General features: G+C 39.0%; 1 long non-coding RNA gene across 1 annotated transcript in view; it reads left to right on the top strand.

Moving 5' to 3' along the window:
- Positions 1-18,532, top strand: part of LOC308219377 — a 122,901-nt gene that overhangs the window by 70,546 nt on the left and 33,823 nt on the right. Inside the window, exon 2 of the long non-coding RNA XR_013956490.1 lies at positions 17,423-17,482. This is a non-coding gene — a long non-coding RNA (uncharacterized lncRNA). The remainder of the gene's footprint in view (positions 1-17,422; positions 17,483-18,532) is intronic.

Here is an 18,532-nt window from a genome sequence, read left to right on the forward strand (position 1 = left end):
CCTTAACTCAGACTATGTGGATTCAAGTATATCAATACTGTCTGGTCAGATTTAATGACATTAGTTCAGCGCATTCACAAAATAGCAAAGTTGGTAGTTGCAGCCGCTGTGATGGTATTTTATTCCTGAGGATTCTCCCTGTTTGCAAGGAAGTTTAACTTTTTCCTGCTTAGTGAGAAGAGCCTATAGGTCAGTTGGCAGCCAGGAGTGCTTTCCCAGTCATCTCTCAAACTGGAAGGATATTGTAGGGATTGAAAAGCCAAATGTTATGTTATTATGAAGTTGTTGTAAGAGAATACTGCTCCCCTGGCCTGCACTCCTGAGGACTTTGAGTAGGGATATAAGTGGAGTGATTATCTGGTGGTGGGGATGATGATGATGGTAATAATAATGACCACAATTTTGAGCTCTTGACTGAACTGGTAGCTTAGGATAATATGAATAAACTTATACTTTTGGGACTTGGTTTCCCTTCTTGGAATTTTAGGTCTTTTTCATACTTAACTTAAAGCAGAACCTGAAGTCTTTCTGGATTGATGGCCTGGTTAATTCCAGCTCCACACTTTCCATTTTAAGGAGCTTCCAGGGATATAGGAACTGCCATCATTCCGCTTGACCTGCTCTGTTACATGTTTTGCACCTGTGTGCTATCAGAGGAAAAGAAAGCAGACACCTTTTCGAAGGAAAACAACAGTTCTTGAGGTAAAACCAGGAAATCATTGGGCTAACCATCATCTTGCTGGGTATCAGTGTTGTCTCTTAAATGGAAGATACCACTGGATGCTTATTGTATAAGTATCTAAGTAAAAAAATATAAAAGTTGTGATGCCCTTTTAGTGTTATCTTTTAACTCTTTTTCTTCTTGCACAAAGAGTGACTGTAAGGAGTGAGAAACACACTTAGGCAGAGACAACAGGGGAAAAGATGTGGTACATCCTGCACCCATTAACACTGTCAATTAGCACCATTTATCTTGAATTTTGGCCAGCTTGGAACACAAAATATGGATGTCAGGGTTTGGGCCAGAGAGAAACATAGAAAATAATGGTATTTGTGGAGACATCAGCCAACGTGGGGGAGAGAGCAAAGGCACACCGTGATTCTAAAAAGAGCTGCCTTTTGTGTGTGTGTGAAAATTTGATTATAAGATGATTCTTTCAACATAAACACAATTCTCTAAGGACTTATTAATGCTTCAGTAGCATAGTGGAAAGACTTCAGTGGAGTCCGCTTTAATAGCTTTCTGGCTTGAACCCCAATACATAATGTTCTAGTAATAGTTTATGGGTGACTGCAATAAATTGGTAGCAAGTGTTTTCCATTTTTTGGCTCTTCTTATCAGATCTGCTGGTGGAACATTTTGTTCTGAGAATATTGCAAAGGCAATTGATCTGCTTTGGATGTGTGCTCAAGAGTTTTGTGTCTTTTAAAATATATGTATGTAGGAGCTCTTTCGCCACGTTCTGAGATGTGCAGTGTAAAGCTGGGGGCCAGTAAAATGTTATGAGGGGTCTAAGCAGTTGGTTAGACCCAGCAGGACTCTATCTCCCCTAACTGATGTTCTGTGAATACTGCCAGAAAGACTTTCCTTTCCCCTGCCACTTCCCTTCCCAATACTTTCATTGTTCTAGTCTTTTCATGCAGCAGTGAGAAACCTGTTCCTGTCCGTGCAGGTATAAAGATCTCTCACACAGGTTCATTTTAAGCCCTGATGGCTTTTAGAAACAGAAAGAAACATGGAATCTTTTGCATTTGGTGGTGAGCAAAAGAGCCAGTTTTGATTAGAGATGGGCCTGACACGGTCACCTTTGATTTCTATTGGATTTGGAGCTGAACTTAACTGTAATTGCAGAGTGAAATTCCATGGCCTCTATTATGCAGGAGCTGTCCCTCTTGGTCTTCAAATCAATTAATTCACAGCTCCAGATCGTCTCTATAGCCAGCCTAATTGAAACAGTCTGCTTTCATCTCCACTCCCACAACTACAAGACGACTTTGGTAGCTAAACCCAGATTGGAAATGTCTATCTGCTTTCTGTGTGTGTAAGAGGCCAAACAAAAACCATCAACCTGATTGCCTCTGAGTTTTAATCCTCTGGATATGATAAATATTAAGTCAGAGGTACTGAGTATCGGAGAGTAAGCCAACATTGTCCATTATCCAGTGGATTGTGCCATTGAGCATCCCATGCTTGTTCCTGGCTCCATTTTGTTTCTTTAAACATTCCGGCTTTTTTGCACAATCGTCCATCATAGCTTGTAGATTAGACACAAAATGAAAATGGATGCATTTCTGCAAGATAACGTTAAACACATGTAAAAATTAAAAGACAGCTGAATACCTCCTTCATTCCTTTAATCTTCTGCATGTACTGGAACATTTGTTTTATATAAAGGTTATATTACAAAAATACTGGACTTGGGGCAAAAATCAAATCTAAAAGAATGTAAACTAAAGTCTGGAGATCTCTAAAGCACAGAGTGAATAGATATTGGAGAAATATTTGAAGTAACAGAATGTGGACTTTGCCCAGTTAATGTTAGAAGTATCCCAAATGACAGCAGGGGAGTCAGTTTGGTTGTCATACAAAGCTGCAGAGAGAGCTGGAGATGAACAGAAAGTACTGAAAATCTGGCCCTGAGACAATAAATGGAAGTGCTAAGTGGAGAAGAGTGAGCACTGATGAAGGAAGTTAGAAACAGAGAAGTGCAGAATAAGGGTTGTCATACCAGATCCACTTCTAATGGTGTTTACACTGTCAGATGCAAAATAAATGTGAATATTTCTTCTCTGGTGTATACTAGCCATATTGTAAAAGCATGTTACGGATTCATAGAAGGAGAAGAACATCTGAATAAAAGGATATGCAAGTTGGATTCTGACTATGGAGATTCAGTGCTTCATTTAGGCAGTTCCCATCCGACAGCTCCGCTCTGCTTTCACTGCCTGTTGTGAACAGGGATCTTTTTTCTTGCTGTTTATTTCTTTAACAAAGTAACTAAGATAATGCCATCAACTGCTTGGGAGTGCCGCCCGGAACAGTTTGATTTTCTTACTCTCCAAGGGGAAAAAACCCCAACCCATGTTCAGACACAGTTCTGGGAATCTTCTGCATATTGCATTCATGTAGAAGCTGCAGTTTCATCCTGTGTAACCAAGGACAGTTTTCAAGCACTGCTGCTAGCGATGCAGTAGGCTGGCTGTTTCCCTCCACAGACAGAAATCTGTCCCATTTCCTGCTGAGGATTCTGGGCAGGGTTGTCCGATAGGTAATTTCCTGCAGTAAACATCACAATAATTAAAGTCATCGTTCCAGAGCACTGAACTTTCAGTGTTTTATTACTGAAATCTCAGAAATCATACGAGAAGCCACTGCAGTCAGATGTGCCTATTGTTATTAATTTCAGTTGTACTAAGGCAAATATATAGTGTGAAAAATGAGAAACTAGATGGTCCTCTATTTGTAGCCATTTATATTACTAACATGCCCTTAAAATGTATGTGCAAGAGCAAGCATGCAGCTCAAGACCAAAGAGGGTAATCCAAGAAGAACAGTTAAAACCCCATTTCAAAAGACCCCCTCAACATTGCTTTTTTTGTGCTTCTCGTATTTATGAAGGAGTTTGTTTATTTTTATTAAGGAGCAGGTTTGTAAGTCTGTGTTTAGAAAACTCCTCACATTACAATCAGTAAGGTCTAGTGTAATAGATAACATTGAAATGAACATAATATTTAAATTAGCAAAATTCAGAAGCGTGGTGATGTTGAGAATGCACAATGAGGAGCCCTGCAAGAAGGCTCAGGGAGACTCCATTCAGATTATCTGCCCTGGCTTATAGAGGGCAATATTTTTTCGATACTTCTATTTTCTGATGGGTCAGAAGCAGAGAATTTGAGGGAGAATGTTCCACTTAAAATTAGTGCAAGTGGGAAGAGACATTTTTGAGGTGTGTTCCTTTTACATTTACTGTATCTCTGCAGTGTATAAAGTGATCTACTTACAGTGCCGGGATGTGTTTGGAATAAACAGTGGAGTGCTATATTTCACTGTAAAGTCTGTCTATAGAAAGTGCTGGCTCTCAGATCAGCTGTTTACATTTTTCTGAAGAAGCTCCCATCTGTTACATCAAACTTGTTAATATAGGTCTACAGCATACAATAACATTAATGCTGTAAGTATCCAAATGGAATGTCAGAGTCCAGTCGCAGATACCAAATTCAAATGTGGCAGTGTCCTGAATCCACCTCTTTTACTAACAGGCCATTTAATAATCCATGTAAGTATCTATAGATGTCTAAGTCTTTGAAGGTCTGTGAGGGGCCAGATGTACAAATGCAGTTACAACATCAAATCCTCACAAAAGCTTTTCCACCACACTAACATGACCACATAAAATTTGGCCTCGTTTTTTTTTGGCTTCACAGCTACAGTACTGTCAAGACCTATTTAGATTGAAAATAGGCTTGGTAAGGGATGTCTCTGAGCTTCATGCTGTTCCATTGAAGTTAAAGGCGAAGCGATAACATAGATAGAGATATACCTCACTTCCATGCATACTTTGCCCCTTGTTTAAAAAAACCCCAGCAAAACAAAAGAACCCCAACCCATAAACTTTATGATTTGTTTCTTTTTTGTTCTGGTTTGCATTGTTTCAATTTAAAACGTAACTGAGTCCTTGATATTTTTGTTTATTCCTATGAGCTACTATAACTTATTATTATAGTGGCCATCTGACTAGAATGAAGATGTATGCCCCTGTTTTGATCCTTGTAATGATGGAGGGTGAAATGTAAGTTTGTTATATTACCTTTCTTGTTTCTAGTCTTTTGTATCCATGGTTTTTTAATTTACATTGCATTGTGAATGAAAACCCTTATCTTCTGTTATGTTTTTTTCCTGCCACTCAAATTTTGCATCAACACAAAAGGTTTGTTCTTCAGTTCGTGTTCAGTATTTGGTCACGTTTGTTATGAGGTGTATATAGAATACACAGATCACATACATAAAATACCATTTCTCACTGCGTTTTACTTGAGATCTTATTATTAAGGGCTATTTTTTAGTGGACAGAAATCCAGTCTATGCATAAAACTGCATTCAAATGAGCTTTGCACATCTAATCATATCTATTTTTATTCCCAAATGCTCAGTGATCACCAGTAATTTCAAGTACAATGGTTATAAATCATATTACTCATAAACACAATGAAACGGGCTAAATAGGTCCATGCAGAGGGTTAGTAGTCCAATAATAATTAAAATAATCCTCTCCAATTCAGTAATACCTTTGCCCACCTGCCTTCATCCAGCCCCCAACACCACCCTCAGTACTCCTTAAAAAAATACTCATATTAAAGACAATCTTGTGTAACAGATTAACATATCTGGAACATTACTCAGATTTTTGGGCAGTGGCAGTCTGAACATGTTCCGAAGTTAAGCTTTTTTTTTCTCGACAGCGTCCTGCTGTTAACTCTGGACTTTGTTTAACTCATAACTGGAAAGCGCTGCCTGTGGTATCACGGGGAGGGTTATGTCTGCATTGGAGGGGCTCTACTGAACAGAAATACCCAATGTGTTAAGGGGCTTACACAGATAAACTCGGTATTGTGAGCACTGAAATGTCACACTCGCTTTCAGATTTGAATGGCCACAATACCTATTTGCTAGACTGGTTTAGTCACGATAGGGGATTACACAGATAGGGATGCACGAGTGGATGTGCAAGAGAGACGTTAGAAATGCAGGATTTTTTCTCTTCAAAAAATGAGGTGATGTAATGTGTCTGGGTCAGAAACAGTAACGTAATCATCCAAGCACAAGACTGGAAGGTAGGAAGCCTTTTATTTTGTTCTCTTCTTTATCTCATCCTGACTCCTTTTCATGATAGGTTTTCCTCACTTGTAAAGTAGGAATCGTGCCAGTGAGATTTGTGATGGAAAGTGTTTGGGGCACCACTTGTTATTGTCTAAGTATGATACAACCTTCAATTTATTGTCCCTGTTTTTTTAAGTGACCAGACGTAGAAACAAAATAACTCTCTGCTCTAAATGGAATTTAATATATGAGTCCCATTTTTTTTAGGTAACAGATTTCATCTTGTCCGTTGGTAAAATAATTGCCCTCTGTAAAGAACCAGTAAGTAAACAGCCAAGCAATTTTTGCTAGTACATACCGTAATTCCCATTTTTAAAATTACCTAATAAAGATTGCCTTTTAAATAGAGCTATTTGGGTATATCAGGGGCATGTTGTACTAAATAAAAAGAGGGGGAAAAAAAAATCCTTGTGTCATTTGAAAGAGACCATTTAGCCTCTGAACATATTTGCTCCACACTAAATAATAGATGTAATTCTCGAATAAATAGAACATGGTCTATAGCCTTCTATTGGAAACTGTTTTGTTCTGAATACTTCACCCACTCCATCCACCTGCCCCAAAACAATAAACAGATTTGGCTAGTATGGGTTGTAAGTAAATTTTAGGAGTGTCATATAAATTATTAATTTAATAAAGTTAATATTTAAATAACTTTTTAATCATTAGCAAAAGTGGAAAGTTCAGAGTTAAGATATTCTTCTTCCTCCCCATGAAAATAAACATTAACAAATCAGTCTAATTCCTATGCAGAATGTTGGTTACACTGATTTGGAAAGTTAACGGTCGTAGATGGATGTGAAGATATTAATCTTGGCAAAGTATTCAGGTTACTTTCATGCCTTTGCAAACATTGTCCGAAAGTGTTATTGGCAGGTTAGTATCTGCAGTAGGAATTATTAGTGTTATTATTATTAGCGTATGGATATACTCATCACTGAGTTAACCGAGAGCTTTCCCATGTGTTTTCTCATCCTGTTAGCTGGAGAAAGAGTGAAGGCCACTGTGGTTTTTAGACAGGTCTTGTTGAGCATGGTTATTTTTGGAACAGGGGAGTCGAATCAATGAATAGTGCATGTATGGAAGAAGGCAGTAAGGTTGGTGATGCAAATCTATTCCAAGACTGGCCATTCCACTGCTAGTGCCCTGGAAGATCCTTCTGCTTTGATAAATCTGGTGGTCAGCTGCTCTCTGCTGCTTAGCTTCCTGGTAGCAGCATCCGTGTCTGGAGTAGTGCTCCTTGGCATCCCTCTCCTTTCTCTCCCCTCTGTCCTGAAACAGTGAGAGCTGGGCTTCAGCTACTTTGTTAAGTATTGGTTCTTCTCTGCTGGTAACAGACAACCAGTTATAACAGTGATACATGTACTTGTTGGGGAACCGTTAGCATGTTACTTTTGTTCTAAACACAGTGATTTGCCCAAAGTGGGAAGCGTGAGCGTGGTAGCCGTGTTTCTAGCTGTTGGCTGAACGTTAACTGCTGGGCTTGTGATAAGCATATGCGATTCAGGCTAGTTTGCTACACAGTAGTGCTTTGTTTTAAAGCAAGACTCTTACACTTACCTAATGGGTGATTTTTGCCTGAAGAAAGAGGAGAAGCTTAAAATTGCAAAATCTGATTCTTGAGGTACTGCAGCTTCCTTGTTCCCTTGGTCTTGGAAGGTGATTGTGTGGATGTGCTGGTATTCTTTCATGTAACTCCACTGGTATCCTGTGATTTCTTTAGTGAACTTCCCAGGTTTTATTTGGCAAACACACTAAGATACATTACTTAACTTTCTATGCATAGAATGGAAGGTGTTAGTCTAAGCTATTCTTTTGTGGGAGAGACAAGCCAATATATCTTTCGTTCCCGTTGACTGTTTTAACTGTGCAAGAAGCATCACTTTAATTTTGTGTTAACCAGTTTTCAGTTTGGAAGAGCTATTTGAAATACCACTTCACAGCTACTTCAGCGCTTCAAGATCCTATCATGTAGTATAGTGCCAGATTTGTCTGATACGTGCAAATATGCATAGAAAAATCAAGCATTTTTGGATCCCTAAATCTGATCGCTGGGTTGAGACAGAAAATAATACAAGCTTTTTAAAGGTTTTTAAAAGGTATTTCAGCCACAGTCAGATTCGTTTTCACTGGGATTCAGAGATATCTCTACTGTGTAATAAGCAGTGAGTTAAATTCATTCTTGAACCTCATTGATTGCACCACAGGTTAGTTTGATCCACAGCTATCCCTTCACTTTTGCTGGTTAATTTTCAGCTAAAAACATAGAGTCCCTTTTGGATTGTTTCCTTCAGATCTTAATCTGTCCAAAGTTTGTATTTGTTCTATAAAATATGAGGCATTCTTGTAATGGGGGATCTGCCTGCTTGCAGTGTAGCTCCCGACATGGTTTTAATCCAAATACTATATATTGATGTATCTCAACAAGGTTTTTACTAAATCAACTGTCCTCAAAGCAGGATGAATGTTAGAACTAAAAACATGCTACCGATCTGAGTATCTCAGTCTCCTTCATTAATATAATAGTTATTTTTGTAATAATCTTAATTTTTAATTAGACTCATTCTTGTTATTTGCTTTCTATGTATCAATTTTCACATATTAATCATTACAGAAAATAATACTGTATCTGTAATGAATGATAGAAATTATAGGATAAAATAAAGGAAAAAGTGATGTGATCTTTGGAGACGTATTTTGGGTGTCATATTTAGTACTATTTCAGGTGTGTACTTTTTTCTAATTCTCCTTATATTTAGACTAGAGGAACCTAATGCAGCATGAAGGAGCTGTTTTGTGTCCAGAAGTCACTGCAAAGTGGTAACTATTGAATATTTAATGTTCCCCACTGAGTATAACTGGGGAAAGAGACATTTTCTAAGAGATTCTGTCAATTGTTTTGTTTTGTGGGTGTTTTCCTAGAGGAAATGTGAACTGTTTCTCTATTGCGAGGCAGTTTAGGGTACACCATGTAAGTGTTGTACATGTATCAGAATAATATTGAAAAACTCAGTGAAGTACAAGAAGAAAAAGAATGTGAAATAGGCTCAATTTTGTTTTGTTTTTGGTTTTCTTTCACAATAAAAATGTTCTTGAATGTTACTTGACAAATAGCAACTGAAGATGCTGAGAAAAGCTTTGGAACTGGTATTTTGTCAGGGATTGTGATAAACAGTAAGGGTCCTTTGTAATAATGGTGTTTAAAAAAGTCTTAGCATCTGTCTAAACTACCTCATTATTAACGGATTTATAGATGTATTGACAAATTATTCAGCAGAAGAAATATATATGTATATATATAAAAGAAAACATATTGTTTGCAAACAACATTTCTTGCCTTTTGGTGGACTTTTCCTTCTTAACTGGGGTATCGTGAGCTTCAGAGGCAGCTGGAAGCAACTTGTCCTGGGAGGCCATCATCCTTCCTTCACGCTGATACATTCACCTGGCAGATGAAATCAGAAAAACATATTTCTGTTAGATGTCAATGTTTCACTTGATCAAGAGCTAGAGTTAGGGTTAAAGTAGAAACCTTTCGTGCCCCCCCCCGAAAAGTTACTGTACCTGCTTGTTTCAAGGGTATGTGGTAAAAAAAAGCCAGCTGTATCTAAAGTGGCTGAAATAATTTGGAAGTTAAGAAGGATGCAAATAGACAAAATCCCTTCCTTCGCCCCTTCCAAAGTAATTAGAATTGCACCATGACTACTTACAGGCAATTTCATATGGGCTTTATTCAGGTAAGGTTGAAGGTTTTTCTTTTACTTGGCCCTTACAGATGGCTGCTGGTGTAGGTTTGGTTCACTTTGTAAATAGGAGGAGGATGAAAAATAATATACTTTTCCTCATAACTAAGGGCTAAAGTCAAAAATCTCCTTTCCAGTGGTAATTTCTGAACATCAGTGCACCAAAATGGCTATAGCTACAGCTAGGTAAGCGGGATCCCTGCTCAGAGCTGCTTTCCAGCTCTTCCAGGAATACTTGAATCTGATTTGACTGAGCAATTCTCCTTTGGTACCACCTGCTGCACATATGCACTGAGCATCCTTCCCTGGGGCTTCCAGCTAGCATTGTGTATGTACATGCTGGGAAGGCTGCACAATCCATGGGTACATTGCCAACTTACCTGCCTCATAAAAAGTGTCCTGAAAACACTCATAAAGTCAAAGAAACGTCTTACTTTGTCTTTTGGGTCTGGTAAAATACAAAAGGGTTGAGGAAGATTGGCTGTGTGCTTTATTGCAGTTGTCTCCACTGTGAGACTTCAGCAATTAAGAAAGCCACCTTTTCCTTCAGCTGGATGTGTGCTGAGGCTTCCAGAGGAAGATGTGAAATCAAAAGTGAAAAGAAGGATGGGCATTATCCCTAATTCTGCATCTTTGCTTAACCAGTGTATTTATAAGCTAGCCTTTAACTGCTTCATCAGATACATTTTAGAGGTTTCTCTACATGTCTTCAATTCTTCCTTATTTTCCGTAGCATTAGGTATAGTTAGAAATACATCTATTACTTATACACTGTTCTCTTATGTGTCAAACAGAATTTGTAAGTCATTTGTGTGAGCAGTACACAGTAAACCATTTTCACACAGTGTACTAAATATTAAATATACAGCATAACGTGCTAATAAAATGTTGCTAATGTAAGTAGGCCACCTAAATTAGAGGCTAAGCCAGCTCTATGATTAACTGTCTCATTTCTTCAGTTGCAACTTTGGAAGGCTTCGGTAGGCAGAAAAAAAAGTGTAGTACATAAATATTGGCAAAATTGCTAAGACCTAAACCCAAGAAAAAAACCCAAATTATGTTGGACCATTATAGCATTTAAGAGTAGATTAATAAATATATTATTCGATGCCACATTTGTGTGCCTTTGTAGCAATGATGAGGGAATGGCAGTATATGAATACCTTGTTAAATATTACCATAATGCTCTTGTGAAGACTTCTGCTTGTGTGCAGAACTTTAGAATAGGTTTTTAGTGGCATGTCTCATGTGCACAACTTCAGCATATATGTATATGTCTTTATTAATCTAGGGCTTCAAAAGCAATGCGATAGAATCATTTCCAAAGAAAAGGTAGTTAAGAAAAATTGCCTGAGATTCACAGTGACATTTCTGCTGTGCTGCTGCTGCTGCTGATGTAACTTTTTCCTGCATGGTAATGACTGTATGCTGGCCTGAGGTTACTGAGGATGAGATGGCATTGTTTTACACTACTGAATGCTGGAGACTTGTGTTAAAAGGTTATGTGCTTTTATGTTAAAAAGGCGATGTGCTAACTTCAGCACTATAAAAATGTCACTGTTTTTTATCCAGCAAGGACCTTCCCTCGATTTCAGCACATCAGTGGGGAAAGCTGCATCGTATCAGCACTGGGTTAGGCAGAACGATGTGTCAGAAGGAGGCAGAACATAAAGATGGACTCAGCTGGAGGTCAGGCCTAGAAGAGCATCTCATTGGATCATCAGGGGTTGGTGCAATGACTGTTTTATTTGCAGCACAGGCAAGGTTTACTTCAGCTGGGTAGCTTTATTCAATAAAGAAAATGGGATTGTACCTGGGACTGTTTTATCCTTCACTGTAGAATTTCTGTCTGGAGCTTTCCCCAGGTTCTGCCTCTGAATCTAGCATCTTCCTAGCAGATGTGCAGAAACTGGAGAAGGTGACTGTGCCTCACAGGAATCTCATTTTCGCTCAGTTGCAAGTCAGAAACAGCCAGCTCATTCACTAGTGAATATGTGAATACAGGATCTTTATACTAACCCTTTTATTTCTGTATTTAAAATTCTAGCAGGGCTCAGGGAGAGGAAGGTATTTTGGGGTTAATAAGAAATGCACATTCTTCAAAACAACCCCATCTCCAGAAAACCAAAGAAAAAGTCCACAGCCTTATAAAATATCTGGTTTGTGTCCTAAAATAAAGCATGTATTTCATGCTCTAAAAGTCTGAGGTTTGTAGCAGAAAATGATTAAGTAAATAATTCAGAATTTGTTGTGTTTACTTGTTAATAATTAAGCAGGTTAGTCTGTGTGTTTTTTATAGACAGGGAGCTTTACTTATTTATTTTTATTTACTTGGCTCCTGTTCCGATTTTTAAATTCTGAGAAGTTTCTGCCAAGGAAAAGATCATGAGAGGAAAGGCATCAAGGAGTTAAGTGTTGCACAGGAAGCAAAGCCTGTAGGGACATAGTCTCTAGCGAGAGTGGAGAACTGTCAACTCTCGCTTGGCTTCTGCATTCCCCCAGATGAGTCTCTATTGCTTTGAGGGAATTAAATCTTAAAGGTGATAATGATTTTTTGGACAAAAGCATCACCTTTGATTCATACTTTGTGATGCCACTGACCAGGGATAGGAGAGTCTGTCGTTGTTCCGAGGTGACATTTGCTTCATTTCAGTCACAGGGAAGTTTCAGCCTTGTTCTGTTTCAGAAATAGAACAGCCATTTGAAAGAAAAAGAGCTCAGTTAACAGAGACACCATGTATCTGTTTTCTTGTTGTGTGAGTTACAGTCTGGTGAAAGGGTGTAAGCTCATGGCTGTAAAGTCTGAAATCTTTTTTGTCATTTGAGGAGGTACAGAGAGGCCAACCGCAGTGTGAGCTGCTCTCCTAGGCATATTCAGATCCATCCACTGTGAGATTGCACCCTGCGGCTGGTGATAGTTTACTCCCAAGTAGATCAGCCAGGGCATCCTTGCTTTCCATGGTAATGAACAGGCCAGTAGTTTCCCGGGTTCCCCTTGCATGTTAGTAGCTGTCTCTTGAGTAAAGAACATGGACGATCAGCAAAATAATTCTGTGTTTTGTATCCAGTAATTTTTGGTTGCTGTTTACGTAGCCTAGACTTGAAACAGAGAAGAGATTTGGGTTTTGGTTTGTTTTTTTCCCTCCCCTGGCAGGCAATGATCCACCCCACTGCCAATCACATTCCCTCCCTGGCTTAAGCAAAGTCATTGCCTAATTTTTTTCAGCTTTTGAACTGCTCCTTTGGTCTTGGCAGAGTAAGATATCATTTGATATTTTCACTCACCTTTTCCAAAGGGGAATGAAAGCACAGGGTAGTGAGAAAAGTCAGTTGAAATGATTGGCATTAAAAGACAAAAGCTGCTGAAATGTGAGAGTGATCTTTGGACTGTATATTAAAAATTAAAGATTTAAAAAGACTGTTTATGTGAGAATTAATAGCCTGATTTTGTTGACAGTTGAAGTCTTCATCTGTTACCATGGCATGTTTTAATTCTCTGTCTGCATTGGTATTTCCTTCTGAAGAAATACTCAGGCTAGTTGCTACTACTTCTAGTATTAAAAATACCATTTGCTTAGAATCACAGAATGGTTTTGGTTTGAAGGGACCTTAAAGCTCATCCAGCTCCAACCCCCTGCCATGGGCTGGGGCACGTTCCACTAGACCAGGTTGCTCCAAGTCCCATCCAATCTGGCCTTGAACACTGCCAGGGATGGGGCAGCCGCAGCTTCTCTGAGCACTCTGTGCCAGCGCCTCAGCACCCTCACAGGGAAGAACTTCTGCCTAAGAGCTCATCTCAATCTCCCCTCTGGCAGGTTAAAGCCATTCTCCCTTGTCCTGTCCCTGCAGGCCCTTGTCCAAAGTCCCTCTTCAGGTTCCTTGTAGCCCCTTTAGGCACTGGAGCTGCTCTTCCATGTGAGATAAATATGGGCAGGTAGTACTTTTCAAATAGAATTTAGAAGTGCACATGTACAAAGCTTCCTTTTCTGCAAAAGAACCAATTCATATCCAGTTCGTTATCTTATACTTGCAGGCCAGGTTGAGGTCTGCGCTAGGCAGTTCCCTTCAGAAATTCTCCAGAATCTGTCTTCATCATGGAGTATTAAGCTAGTCATTTGATTTATTCCCCTTTTCCCAGCAGACAAAGTTTGTCTCTTGAAACAACAAACTCTAGTTCTTAGTGGACCAAGTTCCGTATCACAGAAATACTGCTACAGTCAATAGGAGTTGATCTGTGGTTGTAAGTCCAAGGAAAGAGGTTGAACCAGCCACAAAACCTGACCACTCAACGTGGTCCCCCTGCTTGAGGCTGAGGGGTAGGTGATGAGCCTGTGTGAGTCGATCTGTTCTGATGCCAGAAGGACTGTCCTGGAAATGAGAGGACTTCAGGCTCTAACCCTGCCATATTGGACTTCTCCATAAGCATTGAATTCACACACAAGTTCGGGTTGTTTGTTTTTACAAAGAGCGTTGCTGTGATGCATTGTCCATTTTGCTAAGGACATTCTTTACCCAATGTTCGTGCCAGGTTGACTGAGTCTCAAAAGAGACCAAGAGATTTGATGGTAGTCTCACAGTGAATCATTGTCTGAAATCCTTTTGGCTCCTATAGTCTTAATAATAATCAACAGTGATTCCTTTCATCCACCTGCTACCAGAGTTTCCTTTGTGTGTATAATGGCTGCTTTTGGAAGGAATTGAACTGGAGTGACGCTGATAGAATTTATCTTACTCTTTGAATTTTGTTCTTTAAATACAGAGTCTTAAAAAGAGAAGATCCTCACAGTTACCATCCTATAATATTTTTTCCACTCACCATGAAAGCTTGATAACCCTGAGAAAAAACGTAAATAAAATTTACATGTTCTTTACATATTCTTGAAGGGAATGTATTTTTCTCGGTTTCACTTCATCTGATGATAGTTCGCTGAATAGCATTTTTTTCATTAGTAGCAAATGTCAAAAGGCCATGGAGCTTATAAGGCATTAACATAAGGAAATGAACAAGTATGTATAGTTCTTTCTTGTTTGCATTTGAACGGCGGTGCAGTATGCTGTCGTTACTGTATAAACAATTGGCATAGCAGACAAGGGTCTTTGATTTAGGACTGTTTAAGCTATCTATTTCTATTTTTGTGGTAGATCTCATTCTGCTTAGATACTTAAAAAAAGCAGCATTAATAAATGTACCTAATTTACTTCATCCTTAAAAGCACGTTTTTCTAGGAAATTACCATGATCTACCTCAAGCCTCTCTGAGGACTGTGATATATTTGTGACTTTGAGGTCAGAACGTCTTTTGTGAGCCTATGCTGTATTCACCTTTGCTTAGTATGTGAGGGGTTTGCTCGCAGGTGGACGAAAAGTGGTTTCCTGAGTTGCATGCATAGTTTTTCACTTCATTCATGTCATATAGATGCATACAACAGAGTATAATACTTGATAGGCTATGATTTGAATCATTAAGAAAGTGTTGATCCAAGTGAAGCCTTTAAATGTAAACATGGAGGTTGGAATTGAAAACAAAAGGAATGGCCGGTAATTTTGGATATAGCATGCTCCAGTAGCTGTCTTGGTCCAACAAATGACCATCTCAAGTGTAAAGCATGATTAATTTGAATCAGACATAAACACAGTTCTAAAAACTATGTGGCAGAAATGTTGTCACTACTTAAACTCAGGCATTCAAAGGTTTAGAAAGGATCAAATATTGTTTGTGCAAATAAAGAACAGTAACAGTTATAGAGGCCCTTGTACTTTCTGGCAAGAATCACAACTGAAAAGGACGGCTGTGTACAAAATTTCACATGCCAGTAGGCCACAGGATTGAAACTGCTACGTTTGACTTGGATTTAATCCTTTGCAGAGCTTGAGGATGTAATGTCTGTGCACTGCCATGGGTCTGACTGATCAGTGGGTATAAAATAGGAAATATTCTCTTTCACCTTGCGATCAGTTTTTCCCATGCTTTTCCCCCACCTTTCATCTCTTCCAGGTTCCACGGTGCCACTCTCGCTTGGTGGGCTCACTTAGCAGAACCATCTCTTACTGCAGCATGTAGTTTACCAGCAAGTACAGAGTGGTTCAGTTGTTAGATGAGTTAGACGTTAGGCAAACAGCACAGTTTCATACCTAATAGTATCGCTTAAATCAAACATATCCTTGTGCAGTACATCTAGCAGCATTTAAAGGTCAAAAACCTATCCTCATTACTCAATATTTTAGATCTTCTGTTTTGCTTTTATTCATTGTCTATGCAGAACTGACAGACTATTCCAGACCGTGGTTGTATAATGTTGGAAAGTGCTAACGGTTGCTGTCCAGCTTGTCTATTCAGGCAGCTGCAGACCTTACGAAAGCTGGAGCCACACAGCCTGAGTTCAAATAAAACAAAACTTCCCTGAAAGCAGTGGAAGCCACCATCAAACAGAGCGTGCTGCATATGCTCAGGACTGACCCACGTAGGCTGCGGGATTGCCATAGGGAAATTTCCACAAATGCTGAAGCTGGGGCATCCTTTGGTTGTGATCATCAGAGGTTGAAAGCACCCAGAAAACAAGAGGAAGGCTGCAGATCTGAAAAGGAATTGTGAGCATGTCTCTGAGAAAGCAAAAGAAGCATCACTGTAGTAGCAAGGAACCGGAGGGAAGTCAAGGCTTGGAAACACTGAGCCTGAAAGCCTGCTGGTGTTACATCTTCTTATCTGAGAAAGGAACACTTTGTGTCCTTTCTTTCTAAATAAGTAAGGGTGCTCCAGAGATCAGTTCCTCTCTGTTACATACTCTGTTCTTACCTGTAACATCAGTGATTAAAGCGCCTTTGTGTTTGCCTTTGTAAACCCCTCACCAGTGAAGGGTTAAAGACTACCGGTCTACCAGCCATACTTGAGCTGGTGTTACCTTTGGACACAGGTTCTGCCTGGAAGGTAAGCACTTGAGAGGGATGAAGGCATCTCGCTGCTCTTGTGAAGAAGCACAAAGCCTCGGCTGGATGTGGACACTGTAATCTAAATGAACCTCCTGTAATGGGAATTGGAAATGGTGCCAATCAGGTCCCTAAACCATATTCTGCACTGGTGGAAGGAGAGTGCCCAAATTTTACTTTCAGACTTCAAAATACTCTTTCCTCAGGTGTTTGGCAGCCAGTTTTGAACATTTTGGTAGTGAGATGTATATGGTACTAAGCCCACTTTCCCTTTTTCTTTCAAAATGCAGCCTATAGAGAGGTTTTCTGAACATTTAGTCGTTTTTTAGTCATCTAGAGTGGAAAGATGTGAAGACTTTATACACAGTTTTTCATTAAAAAAAGAAAATGAAAGAACCTCTTCAAAGTTTTGACCTGTTACAGTACTTTTACCTGGAACTTTTTCCACAAATGCATTTAAATGGCACATGTAAATCGACAGGTTTTGGTTGTGACACCCATTTGTTTTTAATTTCTAACGGGAATGAAACTACACTTACTGGAAAAAAACGAAGTTTGGGGTTGGTTTTTTTGAAGCATGGAGTCTTAGAAATTGCTCCCTATTAATTCGGTGCTCAGCTGTGTAACTTTTCCCTCTAAAGGATGCATATAACATGACATTTCAGATACTGGTACATTTAGCTTATTTGTTTGTCACTTGTGTACTAAATGTGAATGTGTAGGACTTTGTTTTGCCTTCCTTCAGATAGCTATATATTTATATATATACAGCATTCCACCCACTTCCCCTACTGAATGTCTAGCTACTTGACTGTTATGAAAACTCACGGTGTTGTGTGTGCAAATCCCTAAACATAAGCATTTCTTTTCTTTACAGCAGCATAAGAAAGAAGTGTTGAGAGCTGCTCTTAACCCTTTTGGAGTCCGAAGTCAAAAGGTAAAGGCAAACGCCAGTTTTTGGGTTTCTGAAGGTGTTGATTGTAAGCATTTGGAAATGCTATTTCCTTATCACATTTGAACTGAGATTTCCCACAGGAGAAAAGCAGAGATATGGTAAGACGACACAAAACATTATTAGACCTCTTTAAGAGCATCAGCATATCTGGGCATAAATTATCCAGGTAAGTTACAACTGGCAAACTGTGATGATCTATTTTAGTTAATATGAAAACATTGGCATTAAGAGTCAGTGGGGCTTTCACTGGAGTTTAATATTGCTAAGGATTTAATGATTTTTGTCTCACTATAACTTGACAGTTTTTATGATATATAAAGTTTTTTCAAATTACAGTAAGACAAATCCTGTAGCTCTTTTCTCAGGCAAGAGTCCCTCAATGGGAGTTTTGCCTGAGTGAGAACTGAATGAGGTCTAAATAATTAGCAATTAAAATATTCAGTTATTGTGCTACTGTATATAACAAAGCACTGGAGGTATTAAAAATTGCTAATCTCTTCCTTATTAAAATGATAACTGCTAAACATAATACAGTTTTGCATTTTCTATCATTCATTTTTGCAGTTCATTAGTAGAGGTGAAATGTTTGTGACAAATAGTCATTTGAACTTTTGAGGGATTGACTTTGTTTTCCTGACATTTTAGTTAATACTTCTGACTGTGTTGATTTGCAAGCAGAAGTGTTGGTGGAAACCATGGATTTTAGTCAGACAGTAGATAACGTACAGAGAGTGGCTTCTGATAAACCATTTGTGAGTACTTGCAGAAGAAACCAGATGGTAAGCTACTCAGCAGGAGACAGAGCTAGGCAGTTTAGGTATCCAGTTTGTATATGTTTTGATAAGCAGCTTCTTGTGACCAGCTCCAGTAATAGGTTAAGGTTTGTCCGTGGAGTTCGCTGGACAGATAACTTTCAGTGAGACACTAGCATTCAAACACTTCAGCAACAGGTTCAGAAGCAAAGTGGTGAAATCCTTTAGTTGTGCACCCATCTCTGTAAAGTAGCACATGAGCCATTTATTACTATGCTAT

This window comes from Psittacula echo (genome assembly GCF_963264785.1).
Source record: "Psittacula echo genome assembly, chromosome: 3".
Taxonomy (NCBI): Eukaryota; Metazoa; Chordata; class Aves; order Psittaciformes; family Psittacidae; genus Psittacula; species Psittacula echo.